The sequence below is a fragment of the Triturus cristatus genome, chromosome 6, assembly GCF_964204655.1.
Source record: "Triturus cristatus chromosome 6, aTriCri1.1, whole genome shotgun sequence".
In the NCBI taxonomy this organism is placed as follows: domain Eukaryota; kingdom Metazoa; phylum Chordata; class Amphibia; order Caudata; family Salamandridae; genus Triturus; species Triturus cristatus.
This window is the reverse complement of record NC_140589.1, coordinates 2,769,501-2,784,857: the sequence shown is the minus strand read 5'-3', so window position 1 is coordinate 2,784,857 and position 15,357 is coordinate 2,769,501.

Sequence of the window (15,357 nt, the reverse complement as noted above, 5' to 3'; positions counted from 1 at the left end):
CAAGGTCAAGGGTTGACAGACTGCACTGGAGCTGACTCCTAGCAGCAAGCAGAATCCTGTGCAAGGCACAAGGGTTGACAGACTGCACTGGAGCTGACTCCTTGCAGCAAGCAGAGTCCCGTGCAAGGTACAAGGGTTGACAGACTGCACTGGAGCTGACTCCTTGCAGCAAGCAGAATCCTGTGCAAGGCACAAGGGTTGACAGACTGCACTGGAGCTGACTCCTAGCAGCAAGCAGAGTCCTGTGCAAGGTACAAGGGTTGACAGACTGCACTGGAGCTGACTCCTAGCAGCAAGCAGAGTCCTGTGCAAGGTACAAGGGTTGACAGACTGCACTGGAGCTGACTCCTTGCAGCAAGCAGAGTCCTGTGCAAGGTACAAGGGTTGACAGACTGCACTGGAGCTGACTCCTTGCAGCAAGCAGAATCCTGTGCAAGGCACAAGGGTTGACAGACTGCACTGGAGCTGACTCCCAGCAGCAAGCCGAGTCCTGTGCAAGGTACAAGGGTTGACAGACTGCACTGGAGCTGACTCCTAGCAGCAAGCAGAGTCCTGTGCAAGGTACAAGGGTTGACAGACTGCACTGGAGCTGACTCCTAGCAGCAAGCAGAGTCCTGTGCAAGGGACAAGGGTTGACAGACTGCACTGGAGCTGACTCCTAGCAGCAAGCAGAGTCCTGTGCAAGGCACAAGGGTTGACAGACTGCACTGGAGCTGACTCCTAGCAGCAAGCAGAGTCCTGTGCAAGGTACAAGGGTTGACAGACTGCACTGGAGCTGACTCCTTGCAGCAAGCAGAATCCTGTGCAAGGCACAAGGGTTGACAGACTGCACTGGAGCTGACTCCTAGCAGCAAGCAGAGTCCTGTGCAAGGTCAAGTGTTGACAGACTGCACTGGAGCTGACTCCTAGCAGCAAGCAGAGTCCTGTGCAAGGTCAAGGGTTGACAGACTGCACTGGAGCTGACTCCTTGCAGCAAGCAGAGTCCTGTGCAAGGTACAAGGGTTGACAGACTGCACTGGAGCTGACTTCTAGCAGCAAGCAGAATCCTGTGCAAGGCACAAGGGTTGACAGACTGCACTGGAGCTGACTCCTAGCAGCAAGCAGAGTCCTGTGCAAGGTCAAGGGTTGACAGACTGCACTGGAGCTGACTCCTAGCAGCAAGCAGAATCCTGTGCAAGGCACAAGGGTTGACAGACTGCACTGGAGCTGACTCCTTGCAGCAAGCAGAGTCCTGTGCAAGGTACAAGGGTTGACAGACTGCACTGGAGCTGACTCCTTGCAGCAAGCAGAATCCTGTGCAAGGCATAAGGGTTGACAGACTGCACTGGAGCTGACTCCTAGCAGCAAGCAGAGTCCTGTGCAAGGTACAAGGGTTGACAGACTGCACTGGAGCTGACTCCTAGCAGCAAGCAGAGTCCTGTGCAAGGTACAAGGGTTGACAGACTGCACTGGAGCTGACTCCTTGCAGCAAGCAGAGTCCTGTGCAAGGTACAAGGGTTGACAGACTGCACTGGAGCTGACTCCTTGCAGCAAGCAGAATCCTGTGCAAGGCACAAGGGTTGACAGACTGCACTGGAGCTGACTCCCAGCAGCAAGCAGAGTCCTGTGCAAGGTACAAGGGTTGACAGACTGCACTGGAGCTGACTCCTAGCAGCAAGCAGAGTCCTGTGCAAGGTACAAGGGTTGACAGACTGCACTGGAGCTGACTCCTAGCAGCAAGCAGAGTCCTGTGCAAGGGACAAGGGTTGACAGACTGCACTGGAGCTGACTCCTAGCAGCAAGCAGAGTCCTGTGCAAGGCACAAGGGTTGACAGACTGCACTGGAGCTGACTCCTAGCAGCAAGCAGAGTCCTGTGCAAGGTACAAGGGTTGACAGACTGCACTGGAGCTGACTCCTTGCAGCAAGCAGAATCCTGTGCAAGGCACAAGGGTTGACAGACTGCACTGGAGCTGACTCCTAGCAGCAAGCAGAGTCCTGTGCAAGGTACAAGGGTTGACAGACTGCACTGGAGCTGACTCCTAGCAGCAAGCAGAGTCCTGTGCAAGGTACAAGGGTTGACAGACTGCACTGGAGCTGACTCCTTGCAGCAAGCAGAGTCCTGTGCAAGGTACAAGGGTTGACAGACTGCACTGGAGCTGACTCCTTGCAGCAAGCAGAATCCTGTGCAAGGCACAAGGGTTGACAGACTGCACTGGAGCTGACTCCTAGCAGCAAGCAGAGTCCTGTGCAAGGTCAAGGGTTGACAGACTGCACTGGAGCTGACTCCTAGCAGCAAGCAGAGTCCTGTGCAAGGTACAAGGGTTGACAGACTGCACTGGAGCTGACTCCTTGCAGCAAGCAGAGTCCTGTGCAAGGTACAAGGGTTGACAGACTGCACTGGAGCTGACTCCTTGCAGCAAGCAGAATCCTGTGCAAGGCACAAGGGTTGACAGACTGCACTGGAGCTGACTCCTAGCAGCAAGCAGAGTCCTGTGCAAGGTACAAGGGTTGACAGACTGCACTGGAGCTGACTCCTAGCAGCAAGCAGAGTCCTGTGCAAGGTACAAGGGTTGACAGACTGCACTGGAGCTGACTCCTAGCAGCAAGCAGAGTCCTGTGCAAGGTCAAGTGTTGACAGACTGCACTGGAGCTGACTCCTAGCAGCAAGCAGAGTCCTGTGCAAGGTCAAGGGTTGACAGACTGCACTGGAGCTGACTCCTTGCAGCAAGCAGAGTCCTGTGCAAGGTACAAGGGTTGACAGACTGCACTGGAGCTGACTCCTAGCAGCAAGCAGAATCCTGTGCAAGGCACAAGGGTTGACAGACTGCACTGGAGCTGACTCCTAGCAGCAAGCAGAGTCCTGTGCAAGGTCAAGGGTTGACAGACTGCACTGGAGCTGACTCCTAGCAGCAAGCAGAGTCCTGTGCAAGGTCAAGGGTTGACAGACTGCGCTGGAGCTGACTCCTAGCAGCAAGCAGAGTCCTGTGCAAGGTCAAGGGTTGACAGACTGCACTGGAGCTGTCTCCTAGCAGCAAGCAGAGTCCTGTGCAAGGTCAAGGGTTGACAGACTGCACTGGAGCTGTCTCCTAGCAACAAGCAGAGTCCTGTGCAAGGTCAAGGGTTGACAGACTGCACTGGAGCTGACTCCTAGCAGCAAGCAGAGTCCTGTGCAAGGTCAAGGGTTGACAGACTGCACTGGAGCTGACTCCTAGCAGCAAGCAGAGTCCTGTGCAAGGTCAAGGGTTGACAGACTGCACTGGAGCTGACTCCTAGCAGCAAGCAGAGTCCTGTGCAAGGTCAAGGGTTGACAGACTGCACTGGAGCTGTCTCCTAGCAGCAAGCAGAATCCTGTGCAAGGCACAAGGGTTGACAGACTGCACTGGAGCTGACTCCTAGCAGCAAGCAGAGTCCCGTGCAAGGTACAAGGGTTGACAGACTGCGCTGGAGCTGACTCCTAGCAGCAAGCAGAGTCCTGTGCAAGGTCAAGGGTTGACAGACTGCACTGGAGCTGTCTCCTAGCAGCAAGCAGAGTCCTGTGCAAGGTCAAGGGTTGACAGACTGCACTGGAGCTGTCTCCTAGCAACAAGCAGAGTCCAGTGCAAGGTCAAGGGTTGACAGACTGCACTGGAGCTGACTCCTAGCAGCAAGCAGAGTCCTGTGCAAGGTCAAGGGTTGACAGACTGCACTGGAGCTGACTCCTAGCAGCAAGCAGAGTCCTGTGCAAGGTCAAGGGTTGACAGACTGCACTGGAGCTGACTCCTAGCAGCAAGCAGAGTCCTGTGCAAGGTCAAGGGTTGACAGACTGCACTGGAGCTGTCTCCTAGCAGCAAGCAGAATCCTGTGCAAGGTCAAGGGTTGACAGACTGCACTGGAGCTGTCTCCTAGCAGCAAGCAGAGTCCTGTGCAAGGCACAAGGGTTGACAGACTGCACTGGAGTTGTCTCCTAGGAGTGGTAGTCCATGGGCAGTGCTCATGGCCAATGCTGTTTCACCTCATCTTGTCACACAGACTTTGAGGGCCCCTAATTATGGGAGTTGAATTCCCTTATTAGGCTTTTTGGGAGAACATGGCAGGAATGGTGAAGAGGCAGGTACAAGTTCAAGAACTCCCCTTACAATTAAGAATGTGATGTTCACTCCTTACATCACATAAAGCCTCACATGAACAGAGGCGGTAACTCCCCCCCACACAATTCATGAAGGTGTCGCTGCAGAAATACTCATAGCTCAATGAGGTGACGTCAAACATCTCCGCCTCTGATGGGAACGCTTCATGAGCCCAGTCCGTCATCTCTCTGGTCTCCACTGTGAGAACAGTATCAGAGTGCGAACACCGAACCTTCCTGAGGCCAGGCACATGTACTGAGTCACCACCCCCTTCAAACCACACAAAACTACCAGCTCATTCAAACTCACAGTATTACAGCGAAAATGCTGACTTCAAGCCCAGGCACTGAAGTGACATGGCAGGGGGAGGCTCACATATATGGGCTTCAAGAGGCTTCCATCTGAAGGCTCCTTATAAAAAGACACTCGAGCTAATGCAATAAACTTCAAAGACTGCTCTAGGTGGGGCCATGACTGAAGTGACATTTACAATGAGGGTGCTACTTACAACTCAGCCCTGTTTGATGCCCACATCTGTCTGGGGAACAGAAACAAGTAATGGTGGCCACTTACCTATCTGGGCATTGAGCAGCAGAGCCAGACCTGCATGGAGGCAAACATGTGGTTACAACATGGCAACGAGAAGAGGCGACAGCCACAACAAGTGGAGGGTTTAGCAGCAAAGTTCAAAGACAATTTAATCTGCTTCACAAGAAAACTTTCAGTTTGAAGGACACCCCTCTCTACAGACACTTCAGATGTTTGCTCCGCTGTCACCATGAAAGGTCACAGTCTACAGAAGTCATCTTCACTTGAGTCTTAGAAACCTGGACAGAAGGCATTCCTGATGTTGCTGTCAGTAGTGACCGATGCTTTGAGCGCCATTTCTATGTGTCCTTGTGGTCTCTTAGCAGGGAGCAGGTGCCAGTCAATCCAGACCTCCCGCTCTCAGATCATTTTAACATTTTATGAGAACCACATATGGAGCATGCTGGATATTAAGAAGGCTCCATTCTATGATCAAGAAGTGTTCGATGCCTGGAATGAACGGTAACTCAATGCCACACCAGAGGCTTCTTGCAAAATATTTCTAATTACAGCCTAAAAAGCTCTATGACAATTTGATAATATTTATGTATTTCCAGGAGAGTCAGGTCGTATTAATGAAATATTGTTGATATGAATTCCCAATTAACACCAGAATCAAGGGGATTTTTGGTTCACCACATTTGTATTCCATCTCTACGAAAGCGCCGCCCTGAGGAACCGAACACACTCATGAGCATCCGACAGACGGAGCCATGAATGAAGCCACACCACTGAAGGTGCACAAGTCCACCACTCCTCCAGGTGGCGCTGCACTCCCGCACAGCTGCTCCTCTCTCGCACCTGATTGCATTGTAGAGACTTTCTTTGGATATGACCTCTGATCTCCGTCATAAGTGGCAGGGTCATCATCTCTGCTGCACGTGCGCCTCTTAAAGCTCGAGCACAAGGTGTGTTCCTGAAAGTGTGATGATTGGGGCTGCTAATGAATATACCACAAACAGAACACTGCCAACATCAGCTTGCACACTGGACACTAAAGTATAATTGCCTGAAAAGAGCGGTCTCGAGCAGCCTGTAAGATGTTTAAACGAGGAACCCGCTCTATGTGAAGGGGGTCTGCGCATTCTATTGGACATGTGTCATGGCATGGAAGGTGAGTGTTTGGAATGTTACGAAAATGATTCTGTTATAAAACCGAGACTTTTATATCACCTGTGGTTGTGTGAAAGAGGGTGTGTGGAGGAGTTAAATAGACCTGACCCAGCACAACATTCCACAGTGGACCAGACTTATCATGAATGTAACCTCTCACTCATGAGTCGCATATGAGTGCGCGCGAACTCATGTATTATCTTTAATATGGAGCGTTGACTGTCATTGCATTGCTAATAGTCAACGCCATCCCGGCCTCACGATTCCAAACCTTGAAGTTTCAGAGGGAGATGTTCATATGGCTCTCAGTCAGCACAGAGAGAACAGTCACCGACACCCTGACACCCCGGCCACAGCCAGCGGGACCACGGAAGCCCCTCGATGACGGGATCAACAAAACAGAATCACCCGAGGGCTGCAGGCCGCTCAGAACTTGCTGCCCAGAACTACTCTCAACCTACAAGGATGCACTCACATCACATCACATCACATACCATACCATACCATACCATACCGTACCATACCGTACCGTACCATACCGTACCATACCGTACCGTACCGTACCGTACCGTACCATACCATACCATACCATACCTTACCGTACCGTACCGTACCGTACCATACCGTACCGTACCGTACCGTACCATACCATACCATACCGTACCGTACCGTACCATACCGTACCGTACCATACCATACCGTACCGTACCGTACCATACCATACCATACCACACCATACCATACCATACCATACCGTACCGTACCGTACTATACCATACCACACCATACCACACCATACCATACCATACCGTACCGTACCGTACCATACCATACCACACCACACCATACCATACCGTACCGTACCGTACCGTACCGTACCATACCGTACCGTACCGTATCATACCATACCGTACCGTACCGTACCATACCGTACCGTACCGTACCGTACCATACCGTACCGTACCGTACCGTACCATACCATACCATACCATACCGTACCGTACCGTACCGTACCGTACCATACCGTACCGTACCGTACTGTACCGTACCGTACCATACCATACCATACCACACCATACCATACCATACCATACCGTACCGTACCGTACTATACCATACCACACCATACCACACCATACCATACCATACCGTACCGTACCGTACCATACCATACCGCACCGTACCATACCATACCACACCACACCATACCATACCGTACCGTACCGTACCATACCGTACCGTACCGTACCGTACCATACCATACCGTACCGTACCGTACCATACCGTACCGTACCGTATCATACCGTACCGTACCATACCATACCGTACCGTACCATACCGTACCGTACCATACCATACCACACCACACCATACCATACCGTACCGTACCATACCGTACCGTACCGTACCATACCATACCGTACCGTACCGTACCATACCATACCATACCGTACTGTACCGTATCATACCGTACCGTACCATACCATACCGTACCGTACCATACCGTACCGTACCATACCATACCATACCGTACCAAGGAGTTTATAAAGCGCTCGGCTACCACCAATGGCAGTGTCCCGGCAAGGAGAGGTCAGAAAGGGAGGAAAGGGAGACGCTAAGGCAATTCGAACAGCCATGTTTTCAACGCCTTCCTAAAAGAAGGTTCTGAGTCTGCTTTCCGCAGATGGTCGGTCACAGCATTCCAGAGAGCAGCCGCTCTCACTGCCAAGGCTCGCCCGCCCATCCTAGCTTTAGAAAAGCGAGGGATCCGGAGAAGCATCTGAGAGCTGGAACGCAGGGTCCTGGACTTTGGTATTCCTGAAGTCTCTGTTTCAGATTTCCTGGACCTCTAGCTCTTGTGGCTCTAAAGGCAAGAGACTGGGCCTTAAATTAAAGTCTACTTTTCACAGGGAGCCAATTAAGGCTCCGCAGATGAGGGCAGATGTGGTGTCGAAGGGGCACATTTATGATAAACCTTGCTGTGATGTTCTGGACTGTCTGCAGCCTATGGATAAGGTAGGCCGGCAAAACAACATATAAGCTGTTAGCATAGTCCAGCTGGCATGTAATAAGGGCATGGACTATAGTGCCCGACAGTCCATCGGCAACAGATGAAGAAATCTTCGCAAGGTTTTAAGTTTTCAGAAACATGCTCTGGAAACTTGACCTATCTGAACCTTGGCTGACAATTTCGAGTCAAATTTGAAGCCTGAATTCCTGACTGAAGAGACAGGGATGGGAGGGGGATTCAACTGCGTCGGCCACCGGAGATCAGCCGATGGGGGTGAGGGTTGGTTAAAGAACATCACCTCTGTTTTTTCAGTATTTAATTTCAGGCAATTGTCCGTCATCCAAATGAGACCTGAAGACGCTCCCCTGGCTTCCCAAATCACAAATGAGCCCAATTCAAACTCCTCTCCCTCACTCTCAAGGCACTCCATGACACTGGCCCACCTTAACTCAACAATTGCATCTGCTTTCACAAGCATTCCAGACACCTCCGCTCATCCGGGCTCCTACTTGCACACATCCCATGCATATGGAAAACCAGACCCGGGGGGAGGGGAGCTTGGAGAGGAGGGCTCAAGCCTTCTCCTAAAGTGTGGAACGACCTGCAGCTGCAGCATAAGAGCCGCTTCCTCACATTTGAATTCCAGAGGATGCTGAAGACCAGGCTTCGAGGAGTCCCACTAGGCCCCAGGTCTGGCTCGGCTCAGACCTGTTCAGCACCAGAATACCAACCCGGGCGATAGAGCCCTCTACAGATCCGCACAGCAGAACAATATCTGTTTGTTTCATTTTCGCCACCAACAAACGTCTGCCTACAATGGTCAGTCAAACAACATGAGTTATCACTGTCAGCAGCCTATGAGTGGTACCTAGCATGTAAAGTATCTGAGTGCATGCGTGTATGTAGTGCACCGGCTATCATGCAATCAAAAGCCCTGAGGAGTTTCTCCACATCCTCAAGGGGTTATAGTCCCCTGCTCCTTGAGCTACAGGAAGAAACACATGCCTAATTCCTAAAAACACATTTATCACCCCTCAGTACTATCAGTGTATGTAGAGACCTAGGAGGGGAGGTCTCCAACCTGACATGTAGGGCGCCTCTTTGGATGCGTGTGGCACATCTGTCGGGCAGTGCATCGTGCCCTTTCACAGCTGTTACCCTCAGATGTTGGATGTAAGAAGCGTGACGTATATGACAATGGGTCTACAGCACTGGAAACACGTCATTATATCTAGGTGTCTTGTGCCACTGACCAATAAATGAGCTAAATCCATGCTTCTCGTGCAGCGGCATGGGTGCGCAATGTTGGCAGCAGCGGGTGATGAGCTGTGCTGGGGTCTAGATCAGGAACATGGCGGAGCTCTGACTCTTGTGGGTTTTTCTACATCTTTAGACACAACATCTCATGAATTCCTAACCCAGGCTCCAAGTGGCTGGTGTGGGGGGCTCCGCTTTGGATTGGCTGATCTCCTGTCCACAGAATGGAACGAAGCGCTCGAAAGAGCCTCCTTAACTCCAGATGAAGGTTCCCCGAGGCTCCCACACTATTAGCGTCTCCACCAAGCTTCCCTTTCAACTGACCCGGGCATTTGGCTACTTGGCTTGCTGATGTGTGCTGGTTACACTTCTCTAATCATGGAATTAGCAGGCCCAATGCAAATCAGCCGGGCTCATTTTAAAAGGTGTCTTTCTGAAGTGGCTAAAATGGATTCATTGTAACGTCTTGAAACTTAAATCTTACAAAACTGAAGTATTTTATGATATGCTGTTGTCTGGTAACTGGTGGTCCTCTGAGATGGGCGATCCACTGACTCGCAGTAACACAGTCAGAAATCTGGTTTTCTACCCCGATGACGGCCTCACCCTGGAAATCTAGGTTAAGAAGATGGTTCTACGTGGTTTCTCTTTTTGAAACTGTTAAAGAAAGCCTCGTCCTTTGTTCCTTTAGGATGCTGTAAACAGGTTTTGCAGCATTATTTCGAGACTTGACTAGAGCAACAGTGTTTATATCGATACCCCATAAACGCATTGCTGAACTATAACTTATCCAGACTGTTGGGGTGCTTGGGATTTGTGGCCTCGGCTGAGAAGCCCGTCTCAGCCCTTACAGGCGCCAGCTGCACCGGCCGCACTGGCTGCCTTAAGGGAACACAGGGCCACTCAAGACATTGTTTCCCAGTTCATTGAGTGTTAACTACATCTGGCATTAAGAATCTTTGGGACAAATGCTGATCATATATTCCCAATAGATCTTTATTCTCTGCGCCTGACCATCATTTAATGACTTCTTGTTTCAGAAACTGAAGTGCTGGGCAAGCCCATAGTTTATTCGAAAAGCCGTCTCTTTCCATGAACCTAGAATCACTTTCAGTTCAGAGTATAAAAAATATATATTTTACTTCAGCAAGTACAGTTCTGGGTATTCAAAGTGTTTCTCAGTTCGACCAGCCTTTGGTGCCAGGACAGTCTGCTGTGGAGCAGGTGAGCTCTGCAAATTCTCAACATAACATTGTGTCCGGGTGAAGACAGAGGCCGAGAGAGCTGTCACCACATGACTCAATAGTCTGAGGTTTGCACTCACCAGTGAGGAGGAGGGACGTGCCCATGTTTGCGAGGGTGCTGGCATGAGGAGAAGGAACTTGCCCATGTTTGCGAGGGCGCTGGCACAGACTGAGGACTGTGTCCTGCGGCCTTTTATACATCAAGGTCCCACGTGTATCCCAGCGTTATCACATTATACACTGTAGGAAACTGGCTTCACATACCTTCAGCCTAAGTATCAATATTGGACTTGCTACAGAACAAAGGCTCCAGAGTTCAACACACAGCGCTATCATGTGTCCACAGTCTGAGCCCCCGCAGAGGTCAGCTAGGGGTTACAGCGCCACTCAAGGTCGCTCTTGGGAGCCCATGCGGGTGTTGTAGTCTCATACTGTGCCCTGATAGCAGTCACACGTCATAAAGCCTCCTCTTTTAGACCTTGGCCAAGGTTTTTCCATTTTGCTGCGAGGAAGACAAATGAGAGATTCATGCAAAGACGTCTTTCAGACTCGAATGCTTGAGTTTCATCTACGTTTTCAAAAGAGAACAAGCGCCATCCACCACCCAGTGAAGTGCTGCTATATTTCATAAATTATTCAAGAGTGATTAGTCCATCAAACGATGAACGGAGAGCTCTTTAAAGGACTCTTCCTTTTCAGACAGTGCACAAAAAGAAATGTAAACAAGCAAGCCAGCTTTGCCTTGACACAGATGAAAAGACCTGGTGCCTCCACAAAACAACTGTTAGGAGGAGCAATCTATGGTGAGTCAGGGGGCTTGGTGCAATGCCCACTTTTGAACCAACTCTGCCTACCCATAGGATACCCACTTTGTGAAGGAACAGATACAATTCAAAATAAACTGGAGATCTGGAACCAATTAAGTGCCAACTTGTTCTGAATAAAGCAATAACTTATTCCTTTGGTTCGACCCAGGAATCACCAGCTTCAGTTGAGTGAGGGCCTCGGGTGTGTTGATGCCCACCTGCCAGGTGCACCAACAGCCCCAGAGGGCACCCAAGCGCAGCAGCATCTGATGGATTTCTTTTAGATTTGTGCTTTGACACCACACCTAGCACTCAGTGGAGCACGAGGCTGCATAGGGTGGGCTGTTCCCGCTTGATGACCTGCCACGTGAGGTTCAAATCACGTCACTCTTCTAGAATACAAGTATGGGGCGCAACACCTGCTCACACAGTGTGGGGCACTCCAGACGGGGCACAAGGACGGCCAAGGTGGAATGGGCAGCTGAATAGCAGAGAAGGTGGGCAGCACACATGACTCCAGCGAAGGGCTCGTACTCTGGGTAAAGGCGATGGACTGGCCTATGGGCTTCGCTATTACGACAACTAGGAGGATGCACAGCTACTACTGACCGGCTGGGAGGACTACGGACCTAAGAGCAGGAGAGACTGAAACCAGTGATAGACTACCGGAAGCCAGTGGGGACTGAAAGAGAGAATGGCAGGTCCATTTGATGTGTGGCTCTTGGACAGGTTGAGAGAGTCACTCATTGGGGTAGTGCCTACAAAAGACAGTTCAGACTGATTCAACATCTGTCCAGGCCAGAGGGTCAGTCGGTGAATGGTTATCATGAGTGACATACCTGTCAGTCGATGTTGGCATTCACCTTTGCCAGTGCACCCAGGGGATTTGGATCCGTTGGCATACAGTTTGGGGGGCACTGGTATGCCCCAAGATCATTCAAACCATCAACATAGAAAAAAGAACCACTTCATTCCCATCACTGCAAATAGACGGGAGTACACCTAGTACCCTATGGAGCAGTGGCCAGGCTAGTGGCCTTCGCGGCCTCCTGCCATCCCCTTACTCCAGTGCCCAGCCTTCCAATCATTGCCTCAGCTCTCCTGCTGTGAGGGGCAAGGCGTAGCTAACGGACAAGGCATAGCCGATGGGCTACTCTATCTCTTGTGCCTTATTTGAGAAGTCCAGTTATTTCTTTCAGTAGCTCTTTACTTTTATGACTGGAGCAATGACAAAGGCACTCTACTTGGAAAAGGTCTTTTTTGTGGGAGCACTCAGCTCTACAAACTACTAGCGATTGCTGGTTAGTTTTCTAGAGCTAATGAGGTATTGGTGTGTGTCTATAGCCGATGCCCCCCACCGCAATATAATTCCTGGGCGATTGAGATACACTATTAAAATGGAAAAGTCAGGTTGCAAGAGGACAAAAATACTAACAGTGATAACGTGGATTGATAGGATGTTGGTGAAAGAATGGTGCAGGTATGGTAAGTACAGGTACTTCTGGGACATCTCAACTTTGCCTGTAGAGTAATGCGGACAGGTAGGACATTTTGTAGACAGCGAGGTTTGGCTTTGTCAGGACTGTCCCTTCCTTGCCATCTGTCGACTCACCCACCTCTGCACTCCAGCTCCTCACACTGCCCGGCCGACCCACATTGCAAAAGACAGGCTCAGCTGAATCCTCCTCAACACAAGCTCCTCCCACAAACAAGCCACCGAAATCTGGGACCTCCTCGATTCAGTCTCCCCCGACATTACCTTCCTCACAGAAACCTGGAGACGCTTCGTGAGGCTTGCCAGTTGCCTTGTCGCCGCCGGCACTGCAAGAGGGACTCAGGCTCCCAGGTATCAGCGGGGCCCAACACGGACCAGTGGCCACTTCCCCCACCAGCGGTGTGTATTTAGTGAGAGAGGATTCCCGCTACGTGGGACGCGCGCGGGCAGCGCCGGGCGAAGCCCGGGCAAAGGGCGGGCCGTTTGTGGCCGTTTGGGGCCGGAGGAGGCCGGGCAGGGCCACCCCCCTGAGAGCCGGTCCATATACCACCTGTCATAGTTGACCATTGCAAGGTACTGTGATTTGTCATAGCCCCATTATATCTGTTTGCTGGTTCTATTGACTGTATTGATACTCATCACTGGCCATTTGTGCTGTTATCTGGGATCATCCCCATGGGCAAGAGGAAATGCACAGAGGGAGGGTTGGTGACCTGCAGCAAAAGAGACAAAAAGGCTAAAAAAACTACCCATGCCGCCATGAACTGTGTTTTATCTCGAATAGAGGACATTGTTAATGATTGTGAGGAGTCGCTTGGGAGCGGGATTACCGATGTATTAACTAAAGGGGGGTGTAACACGCCCAAGCCCGCTCCAAAAAAAGGCAAGAAAATGATTCCCTCTATGTTCACTAATCATCATTACAAAAATATTATGCTTGCATCGAAGCCCACTGATGACCCCCCAGCTATTGTGGAACAGACCATGGCAAATGAGCATGTATTTGCACCAGATTTAGATAATTCTGAGTCCCTCCCTAATCCCATTTTATGTTCTAATAGGTTTTCTTTATTAGACCCTAATCCCGACAAGCCCAGTTGGTTTTCCGAAAAGGTGCTTTCAATTTCTCCCAGCCCTGTCGGTTCACCAGCTGGTTCTTTAGAAGAACTTCAGGACAGGATCAAAAGGCTGGAAGAGTTGGTTGTAGTACTTAGCAGAAGGGTGGAGACCCTTGCTTCAGGTCAAGGCATGCCCCAGGTACTTCCTGCCCCGTTACCTTCTTCGGGGCTTATATCTTACCCAAAGTCGTGTGACCGGGCCCCTCTCACTTGCCCCCACCAACAAGGCCCTTTGGGTCCGCCTCAAGGCAGGGCATCAGGGGAGGGTAATAACAAACCAGCCCCAGCCTCTAGGTCCTTTGCCGAGGTGACGCTCAACCTGGCCTCCAATAGGCTGCTGAATACATACCCTCAAATTAGGCCCAATATCCATGCTACCCCTCCTTTGAAAAGGGGTGAGCACGGCCTTTCTTCCCGCTCTATGGCTGGTGGCCTTAGGCCTCATTACCCTCCTGTAAAGCCCACTGTTTTTATGACGCATGTCCCGAAATCGTACAATCGTGGGGGGTCTGAAGGAAGTGAGTCACTGCACAATAAAGTTATCCACTGGTTGAGGCACACTAGAGGATGTAGATCTATTATCAGAGATGACATTATGAGAGTGCGCCGGCTGTCTAGGGTGGACTCGCCATTGGATTGCGTGGAGATTGAGCTTACAGATCCAGCCCTGGCGGAAAACCTAATAATGCTTGAATTTAGGACATCACCTCCCGCACACTCCTCCATCCAAATTCGTAGAGCCCCGGTTTGGTCAAATTCTAGTGAATACGATGATTCTGGCCTTAGACAGGTGGATTGACTAACCAATCCTTGTGCAATCTCTCTTTCATCAATTCCTGATTGTCCCTCTTTGGAGGGCACTGGCTTGACTCCCGCCTCTTTTCTAGACCCCACAGGAGCTGGACCAGCTGACCTTGTGACATACAGTGTAGCTCCGGGCGGGGGCTTAGATGGTGGATGCTTAGCACCCGCAGTTTCTTCATCCTTACTGCACTCCCCGAGAGTTATCCAGTTCTTATCATGGAATATCGCTGGTTTAAAAAGAAACCTTGTCGATCCCGAGTGGAATGAGTTTATTAATACATTTGATATCATCCTTTTCCAGGAAACATGGAGCTTGGATCCTGTCCACTTCGGGGGGTCTTTTAATTTGGGTGAGCATTGATTTGAATTGGTCAGTCAAGCAAAATACAAGCATGTCCCAGGACATTCTTCATCTATCTACTGTTGGGATAGAATCCCACCCCTGTTTAGAAATTTTTAATGTTTACGCTAGAGGTTCGTCAGGTGCACAACCATGCCCCACGTTATTAATCCTCGAGTCTGAACTATCAGCCATCCGTACTGCCTCGGGTGTCGTAGTCGCCGGTAATTTCAACTGCACCTTTGAGCCCCTTAGCGACGACAACATCATGGGCACGGATGAGGCCGACTCCAGGCGAGGTATTCCTCTGCTCAGCCTTTTACCTCTTAAAAAGTGGTCAAAAAAGGCCATGCAGATTAATGCCTTGACCCTAGAGTTCAATCCAAGGGCAATAAATGGCAGAACCCGCTCAGACACCAGGGGAGCACCTACATTCATTAGAACTAGGGCCCCATCGCGCATTGATTACATCTTGCTGGATGTCGAGCTGTGGCC